The 15,836-nt window shown below is 41.2% G+C and overlaps 1 protein-coding gene across 1 annotated transcript in view; it reads right to left on the reverse strand.

The window, feature by feature from the left end:
• The window catches only part of P2RY8 (purinergic receptor P2Y8), a 33,971-nt gene extending 18,665 nt beyond the window's left edge, over positions 1–15,306 (reverse strand). The window contains exons 1-2 of the mRNA XM_009281356.1: positions 15,265–15,306; positions 11,636–11,722 (exon numbers count right to left, since the gene is read on the reverse strand). The gene's annotated coding sequence lies outside the window, so the exon portion shown is untranslated. The remainder of the gene's footprint in view (positions 1–11,635; positions 11,723–15,264) is intronic.
• Between the last annotated feature and the right edge of the window lie 530 nt (positions 15,307–15,836).

A 15,836-nucleotide genomic window follows, 5' to 3' on the forward strand; every position in this document is an offset into this window, starting at 1 on the left:
TCAGTCCTTAGCAGTAGCATTCCTGATTGGTTTCTATGCACCTTTCTGCAAAAACAAAAGCAAAAGCAAAAGCAAAAGCAAAAGCAAAAGCAAAAGCAAAAGCAAAAGCAAAAGCAAAAGCAAAAGCAAAAGCAAAAGCAAAAGCAAAAGCAAAAGCAAAAGCAAGATTGTCTTTTGCTGCCAAAACTGTCAATGAAAAAGTAGCAACGATACTTTGACCAGGAGATCAGTATGTCAGTGACCTCTCTGCAATGGCACGATAACCAAAATACAATGACTTTCTAGATTAGAGTAAGGATCCACCTTACTGAACATGCCTGTGTAAAAGGATGGCTCTGGCACTCCAAGAGCACTTCCAAAGTGCTGGGATGAGGTGGGCTGAGGACAACACCCACAACGAGCTTCCTCATTATCATTCCTGCAGAAAGCCATGTCAATAAGGAGATGAAAATGTTATTGACTTCTCTATATCCTTTTGTGAAAAAACCTCCTTGCAATAACAAGAGGTAGATGATTAAGAAGCAGGACTCTTCTGGGAGTTGACAAGACTGTAGGTGTGTCCTTGAGGATGATAATCAGATTGTCTTCAATTCCAGTGCTCTCTCTTTCACTCGCCCAATGCCTTTCCTACTCTGATTTAATTGTCTTTTTTAATAATACTAATATATTTGCACTGCTCAGTTACCTCACTGATGATGGTTTAAGAAATATTAGTGTCTTGCTTTGTAAATGCTCCAAGTGTTATAAGGAGAACAAGCGGCTTTTGAAATTGCCGGCACAGCACCTGCTTTTATTTAACTGAAGAAGCGATCTGTAAAAACCATGCTTGCATGCTTACTCTAAGATGAAAACTGTTGCTGTAATACACTACCCATTTACTTAGAAGATTTTCCATTCTTTTCTAGAATGCCTCAAGAAGTTAGATATGTTCTGTATCCAGTTTTACAGAAAGTATTCATCCAATTAATTAACATTAATTTACTGAAATCAGTGGACTTGTTCTCATGGTTTATAACTATGTTTTTCCCAGACAAGGCATCAAGATCTCTTATGCTATAATCTCTGCAAACCTTTCAATGATTTCTTAAAACAATGCAGTAAGCTTGATGAAATCATTCAAAAGTTATGACAGAAAGCTCTTGAATGAGTTTTTGTGCCATCTTTTTGAATGTCCAGTTCAAGCCATATTCAAGGGACTGCATTTGTCAAAGCTATGTTCAGATATGTTTCTTTTTAAATTGAGCACTTTCTTGTACCTTAAATTGTGATACCCAAATACCCAAATGATACTTCCCAAATCAATTCTCAAAATAGAAATCTCTTTCTTTACAGGTAGTGGGTTTTTTCTGCCCAAATTACAATAATGCAATAATATCCTAAGGGGAAACCTGCAAGGTACAATAGGATTTTCTGTTTCTCAAATGACTGAATACCTTATATTAGAAAAGACAGGGTATGACTTTGTACACTGGATTTCTGATATCTTGTTCTTGTCACTAGTCAAGCTCAAGAAAGCCGCAGTTCAGCTGAAAACCAGTTAAAAGAGTTTCTTTAGAAACTGGGTGTAAAAGAGATTGTGGTTAGTTTTGCTCAATCACAAAAAAAAAAAAAGACAGAGACACAGGAAAGCAACAAGTACCTAGAGGCAGTTAAAACAGAATGCAAATCCATGGATTAAAAGAGTTTCTTTAGAAACTGGGTGTAAAAGAGATTGTGGTTAGTTTTGCTCAATCACAAAAAAAAAAAAAGACAGAGACACAGGAAAGCAACAAGTACCTAGAGGCAGTTAATACAGAATGCAAATCCATGGAGGGAGCCTAGAGCACCCACCATCCACAACTCCTCTACCCTGGGTTGTAGAAACATAAGTAGACAGAGGCACCTGCCTGCCCAAGAGTGTCCATGGCCCCAGCTGAGATGTCCCATACCTCATTGGCTCACAATTAGGCATTTTAGAACAAGATCCAGAAAACCAGGACACCGAGCAGCAAGCAAGCTAGACAACAGGAAACACCTTGGTCCCTGAGAAAGCTGCAGCTTTCAACGCTTTGCTGAGGGTTTCAAGGAGACCTCTAGCTACAACCATGTATTACGGCTGAAATTTCGCCTAGAGTGAGACACTTGCATCAGTCTTATCTCACAAAAAATGGAAGGATCCAAACCAGCAACAACAGTACTGTTCATATTTCCCAAATATCACTCAATGGGGATGTGGGAGATATAAATTCATTTCTCTCTTCAGAGTGATGAGATCTGAATCTATACCCCCCACCAAGCAATAAGATTTTCTATTAGTCACCTCATATAAAACTTACAAATTACATTGAAACAGGAACTGCAGTTTGGATGTCTTCTCCTCTCAGGTACTGAACAAAACAGTCACTACAGTCACTACAGTCTTTTTTTCTTACCCTAGTCTGGAAAGCATGCTCTAAGCATCCACAGGAATAAAGGGCACATGGCACTGCCACCTTTCTTCTGGCTGTATCGCATGCAGGACCTACTCCAGTAAGTCTCCAATAAGTGCTTTGACTATTTATGGTATACTGGGTCCTCAAAACGGTACAGCGCAAGGAACAGTCCTTCCCCACTCCACAACTGTGGATCATTTCAGGCCTTCAGTCTGAGTTGGGTATTAGGATATACGTGCTTCTGAGCACTCAGTGACTGGGCTTCATATTTTGATATGGGGCACCCTTAGAAAAAACTGAGCAGTTGAAGACCTCAGTCTTGAGTTTTAGCACTTACAGTGACGACAAGAGAGTATTTAGGCTCCTAAAGCCTTTTTTCAATGCTAGCATTAAGGTTGGACATTGGAAATTCCACCTGTGAAGAAATCTTTTCTCCTTTAGTGTGAGGTTGGGGTGAATGCCAACAAGTAGGTTAGGCACATGAACACGCAGAGGCCTGATGTTGGGCATATAATGTGAGCCACAAACGCACATTTGCCTTGCTCTGCCTTCTGGAATTGTGCCCCTTTTGCAGAATAATCTCCTTGGCTTGTGCAGCTAAATCATCCCTTGGTGAGTGTAGTCCCACCCTGGACGGATTGCCTGCAGTCTGTTGTAAGCCTCAGTGGCAGTCACGTAAAAGTACTTGCCTTTCCTGCTTTTGTGGCAGTCCCAATGGCTTTTCTCTAGGTCAAAAATCCTGGCAGGTATTCCATACTGTACTGCCACTCAATCAGCTAGCCAGTCCTCCCAGATCATGGTATGTCTGCAGACATTTTAACTTTTCCCTTGCCAAACTCCTTGAGAACAGATATCCTGTCCATATATCCTGTCCCAGTAGACTAGGAAAGGCATTCAGCAGAGAAAAGCTACCTGGCTCAACTCTGCATTTTTATAGCATTCTCCTAGACAGAGTAGTCTGGACATAAGGGACTTGGGGGGGGTGGATGAGGGTGACTCTGGCAGGTAGGTATGGTGCCTTCACTGCAAATCACCAGGCCGAGCGCTGGGTTGTTTAGAGAAGGATGATGAGCCTCGGCTTACAGGGGTATAGGTATCTACTTGCTCTACCTCTTGCTGAGGTCCTTTACATATCCCTCCCCCCCCCCAGATGGGATGGGAGAAGAACAATATAAAGATCCTATACTTACACTGACTACATTTACCTACTAAGAGGGGCAATTACACACAGAGATACCTAGGAAGCTGTTTTCCCCACTTTAAGGCCAGACAAAAAGACTTCAGTAAAAAGAAAGCTGGGCTCACGGAGTTACAACGTGGGGCAGGTTGGCCTCAGAGCGGAGACTAACCTAATGCTTTTTTAACAGAACTAGGCTCACGGGACATACGTGGAATAGTTTACACACACCTCCCAGCCCCAGCACGAGACCTCAGCTATCTCTTGCGACATCCTGTCATTGCTGGTATGACTAACTCGTACCAGTGGGTATGTGGATGCATCACTGTGAAGGACAGGGTTTGAGGAAAGTAGCAGATGATCAGGTTATTTTTCGTGTTGTGTGGTGGCAGATTGCAAGCAATCCTGATCATTCCGATGCAGTGTGTGATGTAGGCTTGTCACAATAAAACAGTATTAGAAGGATGAATGAGAAGACCATAAGATTCTCGGTGGTAAAAGCCTGACAAAACCCCACTCCTACCAAACTGTTGTCACCTCTTCAACCCCGTCTTGCTTTTCGGATGAGAAGCTACCTGAAAATTTGCTTGGCTTTCATAATCCCAGTTGGTTGTGAAGATGCATAGATCAACTTATTCATAGACTATAAACAAAGAACAAAAGCACGAGTATCTAAGAGATTGTATATTAAAGAGTTAAGAGGAAGGGAGGAGAAATAAGGAAGTAGTGGTTGAAACAATCTGCTCTTAAGCATACAAAAAGTTAAAAAAGACTTGATAACATTTTAAACAGTGTATAAACAACACAGAAGAACCCTAAACTAGGTGTGTTTTTTCTGGGGGGTTTAGAACTAGTGGAAACTATAGTGAGAACTTTGGAAATGGAAACTCTGCACTTTTAGCCAAAGAACAAGCACAGGTTTCTCACCCATCCAGACTGAAACATGAAGTGAAGCGACTATTTCTAATAATGAGAAGAGAGGTTGGTTTCCAAACCCTTCCAGTGTAGGGTGGCACCATTTTTTCTACCCAGTTATTTAATTTGAGATCTATTAGATCAAAAGCATATAAAACAGAGGAAGTGCAGTAAAGTACTTTACCTTGGGGTTTGCCACTAAGGACAGCTGGACTGTCAGTGTCAAAAAGACAAATACAAACTGATTTGCAAAGAACATTTACATACTCTATAATTCTGATCTAAGAATGCTATGCTGGCTTTTTAAAAAATTATACTGTATTTGGCTGTCTCTCCACTGGAGAAATACTCTTGTCATTTGTCATCACTGACAGTAGTGATTCAGCAGCAGTATAATCTTTGTAGCCCTAACATAGAAAAAAAGTTGGAAAGCTAAAGTCACTGTGTCTTGCAGATGTGTGTTCAAAAAAGTGCTGTCATTTGCAATTGTCTGTGTGTAGGGCATTGCCAAAATCTACAGCACCGTATTTCACCAGTGTGAGTGGTCATGGAAAAGGACTTAGATTAGGGATGGTTTAGGATTAATTTATTTCGTAAGTGAAATAAATGTGAATAAAATTAATATAAAATAAATGAATAGATATAATTGGAAATATTTCGTCTTGATCTTCAGAGCTATTTAGTAGTTTGATTGCTGCAAGCTTAACTTTCTGCTTTTATACAATCCCATTTAACACTTGTGCATGAAGCAATAAGACAGCACGTAACAGTTTGTAAGATTTTTATTTACCAGCATCACTGCACGTTGTCTATTTTCACTGCCTTTGATGTGTACACATCAAGAGAATTAAGCTCCAGCTCAGATCTCGAAAAAGGAAATAAGCACCCACAAGGGAGTCTCTACAGCACGTTTCTCCTCCGGAGGAGGAGAGCATTGAGGCATTAATGTTGACACAGAAAGTGCAGACTGAATCTTTTTCAGGGGAGGCTTGGATGTTTGTCTTCTTTCCAGAAGAAAGTAAAAGGGCACAACGGCACTGGGCTGCAGAAATGGAAGGCGAGGGCCAGGACTCTGTGGACCACCATGGGGATAACATGCACCGAGATGCTGGGCCAGGCAATGCTTTCTATGAGCCAGTACATAAATACTGTTCATGGAAACAGCGTAGGCTGCTTGGACTTAAAAATGAAAGACTCTGTTTTTTCAGTACACCTTCTTACCTGACAAATGAGGTTTGTGGGTGGGCATGTGGCCTCATCTGTAGGGGAAAGATGTGATGTGGGAGAATCCAGACGGGGATGTGGGAGTCCTGGTGACTGTCAGCCAGAGCAAGCATCAAACACTTCCACTTGTTCACTTTATCGTTAATTTAGAAGCAAGAATATAAAGAAAAAACAACTACTGAGCTCAGCTGCTGTTCAGCTTTGTTTGAAAAGGATCTTTGGTCTATATTCACAGGTCTGTATTTCCCCTTTCTCCCTTGATAAATGTGAATGTGTTGGTTAATTCTAGCCAAATTTGATAAAGGGTGTAGGTCCCAAGATTAACTAAGTTTCTGTGCATTGCATAAAAATATTTGGCCAATTGGATGAAAGCCTGCAATTCAGACATTTATAATTCCACCTAATGTTTTTTTGTTCCTTTCCCTGATTTCTGCAACTGCATATGGTTTTCTGTGTGTCATGGCCATAATAACTCAGGAGAAGGTTGTAGACATGTGCAATGACAATAATGACAATCTTCACTACACAGTAATCTACCGTAAGTCACAGAATTGTAGGAAGAAAATAGGCTAGTGTTTTCTACTCCCCACAGAGCCACTGGAGAGCTTGTTGGTGTTATCTCCCCTTTTGGGAGAGTGTCACTGTGAGTCTCATGCTAACTGCTCAAAATGCCTCTCACCCATCCCTTTTTCAGCCTGGGATCAAAGCAATAAAATTGTAGCTCAGAATAAATGGCAGAGTATTTCATGTGGTAACAAAAACCGGTCTGCAAATCCTGCACCAAATCCTGCGTGACTTAACACATGACAGACCCAATTTATGAATGGGCCAAGACCCAGCGAATACATTTATCTTCCATTGAAGGCACCAGGGAGCGAGAGCATTTAGCATTCGGCTCTCTTGGGCCCACAGCTGGACACAAAATTATCTTTGATATAGAAGCGTGACATTATTTCTAACGCCTGGCACACTTTGAATTTCTGGCCGGTCCTTTGTGAACAAACCCCTACTTATTCATTTCCTTTTTTCAGATTTACTAGAAAAGTTTAAGATTATGATATATGGAAGGTAAGAACTTTTTCCTTTGCTGAGACAGGTGGGGGTAGAGGAGCATTTACAGCTCCTGTAGCATGTTAGTCTGAACCATGAAATTGTTGGCAATGGCAAGCTGCAACACTACGTTTTATTTCAAATATGAGGAAGTCAAATCCCCAGGTGCCCCCATGCTCTTTAGAAGTAGGCAAAGATGTTTATGACCACCTATTTTTCCTTCTACACTCATGACTACACTAGTCCCAGAGACAAGTTAGAGCAGCCAGAAGAGTAGGCACAACCAAAGGAGCTGATATTTCTGTAGTACAATTTGTCTCTCTCTGCCGTCCTACCACTAACTGGCATAGGAATAATCTTTCCACGTGCTGGTGTTCCCCGTATAACAAAGTGATCCCCAGGCACTGCTGTGAGAGACTGCAAAGTTCATTTTTGCAGTACTGCAGCAGCAAAAACTAGGAGGTGCTGAGAATCCACCCTACTCTGTGCAAACATTTTAAAGCCGAGGGTAGACCAACCATCTATGTTATTGATATCCAGATCAGTTATGATCTCTGCCTCTCTCATGTGGGGGTAATCATGTACTCATGTAAGACAGCCCAGTAACATTAGAAGGAATAAACATGTGAGTCGAGCAAACCTATATACAGCCTACTATAACATGTAAAACTGTGCCATGTCCGGTTAGTTTCTCTGAGAAGTGTTGTTGATGGAAAACTTTTCATTTAAAAATCTGAAAAAAAGCTTTCACAAGTAGATATGATTTAAAATCTCAAACATTTAACATACGCTGAACCTGAAACATCTCAGTGATGAGTTTGTGAGGCTATTTTATCCACCAAGACCAGATTTTAAGGTTATGTATCTACACAGCAGAGAATTGCTGAGATCATGAAAGCCAGACACCTAGCAGGAAACTTCATTCTTCATCCTCTTAGAGGTGTTAACAATATCTTTATGCCCCGTGGGGGAAATGTGTGACTAAGAATGCATGTCTTCATGTGAAAGAGTGGGTTCCAGATATTTTCTTTGACAAGCACGTACAGATTTAGGTCACAAATTGGGCTGATAAAGAGGTGCTATATGCAACATGCAAAGCAGTGTTTAGTTCAGCTTAAGGGCTTGATCTTGCTCCTGCTTAACTCAGTCTCACATTCTTGTACTAGCAGCCAACTTCTGTTAGCTGCACTCATGGATAAGCTGCAAACTTTTTGACTAACTATGTACTTCTAATGACCACAACAGCTCTGATCAGTGCACTGATTATTTAAGCACTGTGTCACTGAGATCATAAGCTTTGCAGAGACCTGGGATTGAGGGGAGGGGAAGGTGTCCCTTATGAAAATGTCTTGTCTTTTCCTTCCTTGTCGAAATACTCACAATGCTCATATACCTCAGGAAGGTTACTGCTCTAGCAGCCTGGACAAATAAACAGCTGAAGAGCCTGGGAGCCAGAACTTCATCAGCAGGTTCCCCTGGTTGCTTTGCAATTTAATGATCCTACTAGTGAAAAGCTGGAAGTCAACAAGCTGAAGAGAGCCAATCAATCCAGCTGCCAAGAAACTTTACAAGTCAGCTGGCTGGAAAATGGACAAGTTTAAGCCTGCCCGTTTCCATTTGATCTTTGTTGGAACCAATGCCTGCCCAGCAATTTTCCAAAGGCAAAATACCCCATCAGAAAGATTTAGACTTTTTTCTCCTCATTGTTCAATGACTGACACTATGCCCCATGTACAGTGCACTGTTCAAACTCTTGTCCTTAATACCAAATAAAAAATTTGTGGGCATTTTTGTGGCATCCAGTGTTGTAGCATCAAAGTGCTTCAAAAAGACCCGCAAATTTCTTCTTTGCAGCCTTCCTCTAATCTGAAGATTATTTAACCCCATATTACAAACAGGAAAGTGTGGAATGGAGGCCCTGAGTTGCCAAGGACCTGATTTCTAAGAGCATTTGGCATTACATACAATATTACTGTTTCAAAGCCACATTTCTATTGACTATATCTGGATCTGTGAGTACTCAATACTTCTGCAAGTCAGACCCAGGTGTCTTTTAATAAGCATTTGAAAATGAGGAACTCAGAATTGGTGCCTACTTCTGAAAGCTTAACCCCTTGAAGCCAGATCTGAAACAGGATTTCAGGCTCGGTAAGATGAGCATCACATGGGTGGAAGGATTAAGGCACCAATGAAGACTTAGGCATCTCAGAATGGGATCTGAAATAGTCCACAAAATGATGAGGAACAGTGTGAAGTCAGCACTCTTCACATGCCACACACATAGGTCATCTGAAGGAGACTATGCATGAACATTGGAAACATGAAAACTTGGAAAAAAAAGTCTTAGTGAGTCTTTCAGAACATCCTCTCTCTCGCAGGAAAACTACTGGGAGACCTGAGCCTTGATCCTCTTTGTGAAGGTTCTTTTTATGAAAATTCCCCATTGCCTTTTCTTTCTGGGGACTGAATATGATTTGCTACAATCTTTTAAGATGGTTGATAGAAGAGAAACACTTCCCTTCCCTGTCTAAATGGTAGAGTAGCGGTTAAGGTCAGGAAATAGATGCTTCAGGTTGCCTCCCAAGTCTGACCATGGGACTTATTATCTGAGCAGGAGATTGTTCTAACCACAGAGCTGTTGGGTACTGCCCATATTTCACATCAAAGATGCGCAATAAGAAATTATAGATATGAAAACTCAGGGAAAGATGAAAACGCCATGCAGGAGGGCAAGAGATTCTCTAGCCTAGTGACGGGGCAGTCACCAACTGTAAGGTAGTGGACATGGCCTTGTATCTACTCTTTAGATTGGCCTTTGGGGTTATCCAGTGACTACTTAATGTGAAATAGTGTCTTTGAAGATGAGACCAGAGGTGAGGTCTTTTGCCTTCTAGCTCAATGATATTTCAGGCATCTGTTCCTCTTTTGTCCAATGACCACTGCTTGCTCTTCCAGCTTCAACTGGCCAGGTGCAAATCAGCCCAGACTGTGGTATCTAGCATACTATCTAGATAGCAAGGAAGGAGGTGGATAAAGCTTTAAATACTTTCCAAAGAGACTGTTGAACATACATGCTCTTTCTCCTAGGAGAGTGCTCTAGAGGAGGAGTTACACTACTTCCTACTCTTTGACTGTGTTTGAAAAGGAAGTACTTTTATTTCTAAAGAAGAAATATAGTCTTACTGATGTGCTTTAAGCATGCTCCTTACTGGCACTAGGCCAGCTCTCTCAGTCCTGTCAAAATCTAATTGCTCTATAATTGCAAATGGATATCTGCTCTATACTTGTCCTTAAGTATCTTAAGTACTGCTATCTTAAGTACTGCTATCTTATATTATGAGAAGCAACTACTAGGGTATAATTCCCCAGTAGTCAGAGGCTGTATGAGAATTGTCCTCATTTGGAGCTGAAGCTCTGAAGTTCTACCCCAGCTCCATTTCAGGCATTTCTCATGTATCCTTTTCTTATGGAGGTGCCCTTTTCTCAGCATCACACAAGACTTCCAGGCAGAATCAGTGGCGGGATCTCATTTGCCAGGACATCACTCAGTCACTAAAATCACAAGGCTACTTTGCCTTTTCCTGTAGTCCTACCTCTCAGTCAGCATGTGTCCTCCAGCAGCAAGTAGATGAGACTGATTAAGGAGATAGGCAACAGTCTCCCTCTGAATGGGCTGTTGGTTGATTTTTTTGTGCTGAAGTATTCTTCTGTAATATTTGCACTTAGGGGACTGAGGACTATACCACATGCACAAGGGAGATGTTACTACATGAAGGGTATGTCAATATTAGTAAATTAAATGCTGTCAGAACCTGGGCTCAGGCCATGAAATTCAATTCCTTGGTCTGTTATAGTTATGGCACCGGTTTTTTTCACACCAGCTAATGCTCCCTCAAACAACTCTGGGCCCCACACAACTATCTTGTGTAGTTTAGGAGTTATCACAGACCAAAGACCATTCCCAAAAAGGAGTTTGGATGTAGCCATCATGTTTCAGAGGCTGAGAAGAGTTATTACAGATGCATCAAATAAGCTAAAGACCAGGGTATGACTGGTCCCAGCAAATGGATGTAGTGCAAAACTACTGTTGGGTAAAAACGTATTTTCTGTCTAGACCACTAGAGGGTGCAGACAATCATACTTTCCCTTGAAGATTTATTTTTAGGTTGCTGAGACCTGGATATTTCAGGTTTTTCTCCAGAGTATTTGAGGAAAAGAGCTGAAAGGATCACTCCTTGCTGTCCTCTGCAAACCCACTGACGTCATCTGTAGCATATAACCCAAACCCTGTCTTTCTCCCATTAACCGCTGTCCAGACACCGCCCTCTGTCCTCATCTACCTTGATTTCGTGCTACCCATTTTCCTCTTCTCTTTTATTTTCTTTCCCTCACCATTTCTGTTCCTGCTTATCCACAGTTTCCTACCCTAACTCTCACCACCCCCTGTGTTCCAGGAGGATTTCCCTTTGATCCCCACACTGCTTGACTGTCACAAGGTGAAGTAACAAAAGTACGAAAGGCTTATTCTCCCAGTCTTCAGCTGCTGAACCATTGTAGACCAGAAGTGGGGTCTACTCAGTGTACCCAGGATCCTGGGAGAACAGGATTTCAATTGGGCATGATTGAGAGTCTCAAAGACAGATCATATTTTTGAGAAGTTGTGGGGGAAAAAAAAAAGAAAGAAAAAGTCTTTACAAGATAATTCCTTTCTTTGTGCTTACTCACCTACTCAAAGCAGAGGCTTGTGTTCCTGAATATTCCCTTATTGCCTCAGCAATTGCCTCATACTAAACTCTGTATGTAACATCCTGCCAAAGAAAATGCAAAACTTTTCATCTTAAATGTTGATCAGACTTACAGGCAGCTCCCTAAGGAATTTGTCTCGCCGTGGTCACCGCTGACGTTTCCGTGCTGCAGCAGATCAGATTTCCTCTCTGAGTAAGAGCTGCAGAAAGGACCAAAGAAAAAATCTTTTAAGAATCGGTTGTTACCAAAAAAAAATTTTTAAAAGAAGCACATCTAAAGATAATGCCAAACAGTGACAAGCATTGATAACACTCCCTTTCATAGCTTCAAAACACAGTTCATTAGCTATAAAATGTACCTGTGCAGGATTACTAAAGATGCATTATATCCACATCTGAAGATGAAGAGAAGATAAAAGCGCACATACTTTTTGGTGACTTGATATTTTCCCTTCTTATTTTGACAGATCTAAATCAGATGCAGTGTATATGGTAGTAAGTAACCCTAGCTGCTTCATCATGACCGTACCGGTGCGTAATTTCTGTTGTTATTTCAAGACTTAATCAGCAGTTGGGAGAGCGAGGATGTGAGGGTAAAATTATTTTCAATTCACCAGCTGCTGAGCCCGAATTCCTCATGCAGCAGTGTGAAAATGTGACAAAAATGTACAGCTCTTGATGAACAAGCTTATAAATGCCTTGCCCCAGCCCGAACAACTCTTGGGCCCTCATCAGTCTGTGCGCAAAAAGGCAGAATCTCTCTGTTATGATATCAACGAGAGCTAAAATCCAGCATTTAAAAAAGTTGAGCTGATGCATGAATCATGTAGAGATATCTCCCTCTCTTTCTCTGTCTGAATACTTAGCTTTAGTTAAATACTCAACAACACTGAAAAATAAGACTACCGATGGAAAATTTCAGTAAGGACGGAAGGCTTCCGATCAAAAATATATGAAAAGACACCAGATCAAACTGACATTGCCAGATTCAAAGGGTGTACAAAATGAACCCTGTGGGATATTTCTTATTGATTAGCACCTACATTTAGACAAAAATTGGATTATATTACCCATTTTAAACCTATTTTAAAATAACAACACTAACTCTGAGGCTAGGAGTCCCTCTCAGGTTTCCTGCGTATAAATAGTAAGCCCAAGAGGAACACCAACTTGACCTTCCCATTTGAGAGCTGGCAGTAAGAGTAAACAAGCCTGAACAACAGTCCCAAAGACATTTACTTATAAAATGAGCTCATTTCATCCAGGATTTTTTGAGGCAGTAGTCAAGGGCCAAATGCTCCCATTTCTACAAAGTCATTTTTCAGAGGAGAGCTCCATTTTCAAGCTCATTTTGCATGCTGTGAAAAACATGAGAACAGTGTCAATAAATATGCCTGATACAAAAAAAATACTTCTGTCCATTTGGAGGCTTTGCAAACATTAGTTGTCAGTGGTGAAGCCCCCTGGACTTCTGCTTCAAAACAATTTCTTATCTGGAAACTATGCAAATATGAAGTAAAGTTGTTAGGCGGCAATATGTGTGCAAAACACCACCACATCTTTTAAACACATTGAGAAATAGTCTTTCTGTCTCTTCATTTTTGAGCAGGACAGAGGCAGCCCATCACAGGATAACTTCTTGAGGCTGCATTGTGGGCTGCTGGGTTTCTCCTCTCCAGCCACTTGACCAGAACACAGCAGTTACTGGGGGAGACCACATTTACCATACAAGGAATGGCTTTTCTAGGGTTTGTTTCTTTTCCATCCTATTATGCCGCTACATATAACGTACGCCTCACTCTGACAGAGAGCAGAGGAGTACACCCTTTTCCCACACCAAATATACTCATGCTGAAAGAAAGCACTGAGAGCAAACATTTACAATCACCTAAGCTGTCCTTTTCTGCACTTACAGTCATCAGCGAGAGCAAAATGTCTGCACAGGCAGATGCATCTGAGTTGAACCCAAACCCACCCTGAAAGACAGAATTTGAATACACATTTTCAATAAATGTACCTGAAGGGACGCTAAAAACTGAAGGCAGAAGCAGTGGGTAAGCTGCTGGTTGGCGACCAGGGGAGGCCTCGGTTCAGTTTGCTCTTCCCACACAAAGCTGCTGAGTACTTTCCCTTGAGCTGTGCCTATGCAGTAACTGGGAAATGTGACTGCAGGATGGGTAGGCACACCTCAGCCAGCTTTCATCTAGCAAGCTGTAGCATAGGCTGCAAGTATTTAGCAGCTAAGGCCGTACAGAGCTGTAAGGAACAGCAAATTGCTTAGCATCGATACTCAAACTGAGAAGACTAAGGCTGATGCAAATGCTTCTACCCATGCCATAGCCTCTTCCCTAGCAGAATGGTGACATGCTCTCTGGCTGCGTCTAAACTGATGTATGGCTGTTTACAAGGGAAGACCTGGGATTCTTGATCAGATCACCTGCACTGGGGAGCTGCGAAAACCAGGGCACAAGTCTGGTGTCAACTGGGATTTGTCCGAGTCCCCCATCTGTAGATGACAGTGACAAAACTTCTGTGGCTCATAGAGTCTTTTAAGGGTGAAATTCATCACAGAGGTCCAAGTGCTACAGTTGTACCAATCTCACAAGTAAGGTGGAGGTAATTTAGGAACGAAGTCCAAACATTGACGGGACTAACGTGTCTGAATCAAATGAATGTTTTTGAAAACCCTAGCTAGATTCTCCCGACCACTATGTATAAAATCCAGAAAGCTTTTATACCAAACACTGAGCACAGTCAAGGAGCCAATGTCCAAACATTAAAACTGATTACAAGCAAAGACTTAAAAAAAGCAAGTACCAAAAACCTGAATCTCCAGTGTATGACTTCACCCAGGGATCCTCACAGCACGTACAATTTCACTTTCTGTAGGGCGACCTGGTGACAGCACATTATTACAATAACTGCCCTACAGATGGCTATTTTATGCTTGTTTCTGAACTATTAAAAAAACCTTCACGCAAATAGTCTCTCTCCCTGTCTATTAAGAGACAACAAATGCAGTATGCAAGAGTGCACTGTGTTAATGAGACTTCCTTCTGGTGCCTGTCTGTCTGAGTTCAGTTTTATGCATCAAAAGACCCCGATGAAATTATATCGTTTTATGATATGGTTCCACAGTCACTTCTGTGCGTATGTTTGGTTGCTACAAACCTCAGGAACAGTCTCAGGATGACTACAATATATGACTCTGCGATAGCTAAAGGTAGATATCAGGTCCAGATTTACAAATAAAACTGGTCCAAAATTATCTGGGTTTTTTTCCTCCCCCAATATGTAGAAGCTCATTCTTCCGCCTTTTAAAAATACTGTTGAAGACATGCTATGATTTTTACTACTTTCCTTACTAAAGCAAACTGTACACCTAAGAACCTCTTATTTTGATAGTGGTTTGTGCAGAGTGAACTCCTTAAAACTGGTGGTAAGAGTTTCCTTTCTTTTTTACTGCAGTATTTGCTGTAATAATTCTGACTTCTGACTATGTGTAACATAACTTTTTCATTATCATTGCTCTATTATTAACCCATACAGTTCTTTCTTTATTTCTACAGCTCACAGTCATCTGGCACAAAGACACACATGTACTTCTTGGATTGCAATGAACTTTGTTCTCCCTTCAGATGCAAATAATAGGAGGGAGAACAGATCAGTCTTGACTGAGTCTGACTCCACTGAAAAACAATTTTGAATAAACAATCAAGAAGTGAAAAGCTGTACTCCTTACCTGGTCTGGGATGTACAGTGCACCTTGAAAGCCTCTTAAATGACAGAGAAGAATTAGAAATAGTTGAAAGTTTGTACTCATCCAACCACAGGGCTCAGGAAATGACCATGTATTTTGCAACGATTAACTCCTTCCTCACTTCTAATGTCTTCGCTTTTTCAAGTACAGTAAAAAAATCCATCTTACCCTTTCACTGCAGTTTGGTAACTAATGCCATGCCCTACACATGATTTCTGTTTCACACTGAGAATATGCAGGTGGCCAGAGGAGATGACTCTGATCACCTCCATGGAAGAGAGAATTTGCAGTGTCTTCTGCATAACTGTGACCAAGTACATTTTACTGTTGTGTGAAGCTTATGTGATGAAGTTTAGAAGTGACTAAGTAATGGCTTGAGCACCTAACTCTCATTTTTAGACGAGGCTTAGAGCTATATTCTCAACATGACTTCAGTGTTGCGGTGCCCAACAAAGCAAGAAAAAAAAAGTTATTTAAAAGAGCAGCATCCATTGCAGTCTGGACAGGCATTTGATGTACATATGGTGTATGATACTTTTATGTACAGGGGTCTC

This window comes from Aptenodytes forsteri, unplaced genomic scaffold (assembly GCF_000699145.1).
Source record: "Aptenodytes forsteri isolate BGI_AS27 unplaced genomic scaffold, ASM69914v1 Scaffold212, whole genome shotgun sequence".
NCBI lineage: Eukaryota > Metazoa > Chordata > Aves > Sphenisciformes > Spheniscidae > Aptenodytes > Aptenodytes forsteri.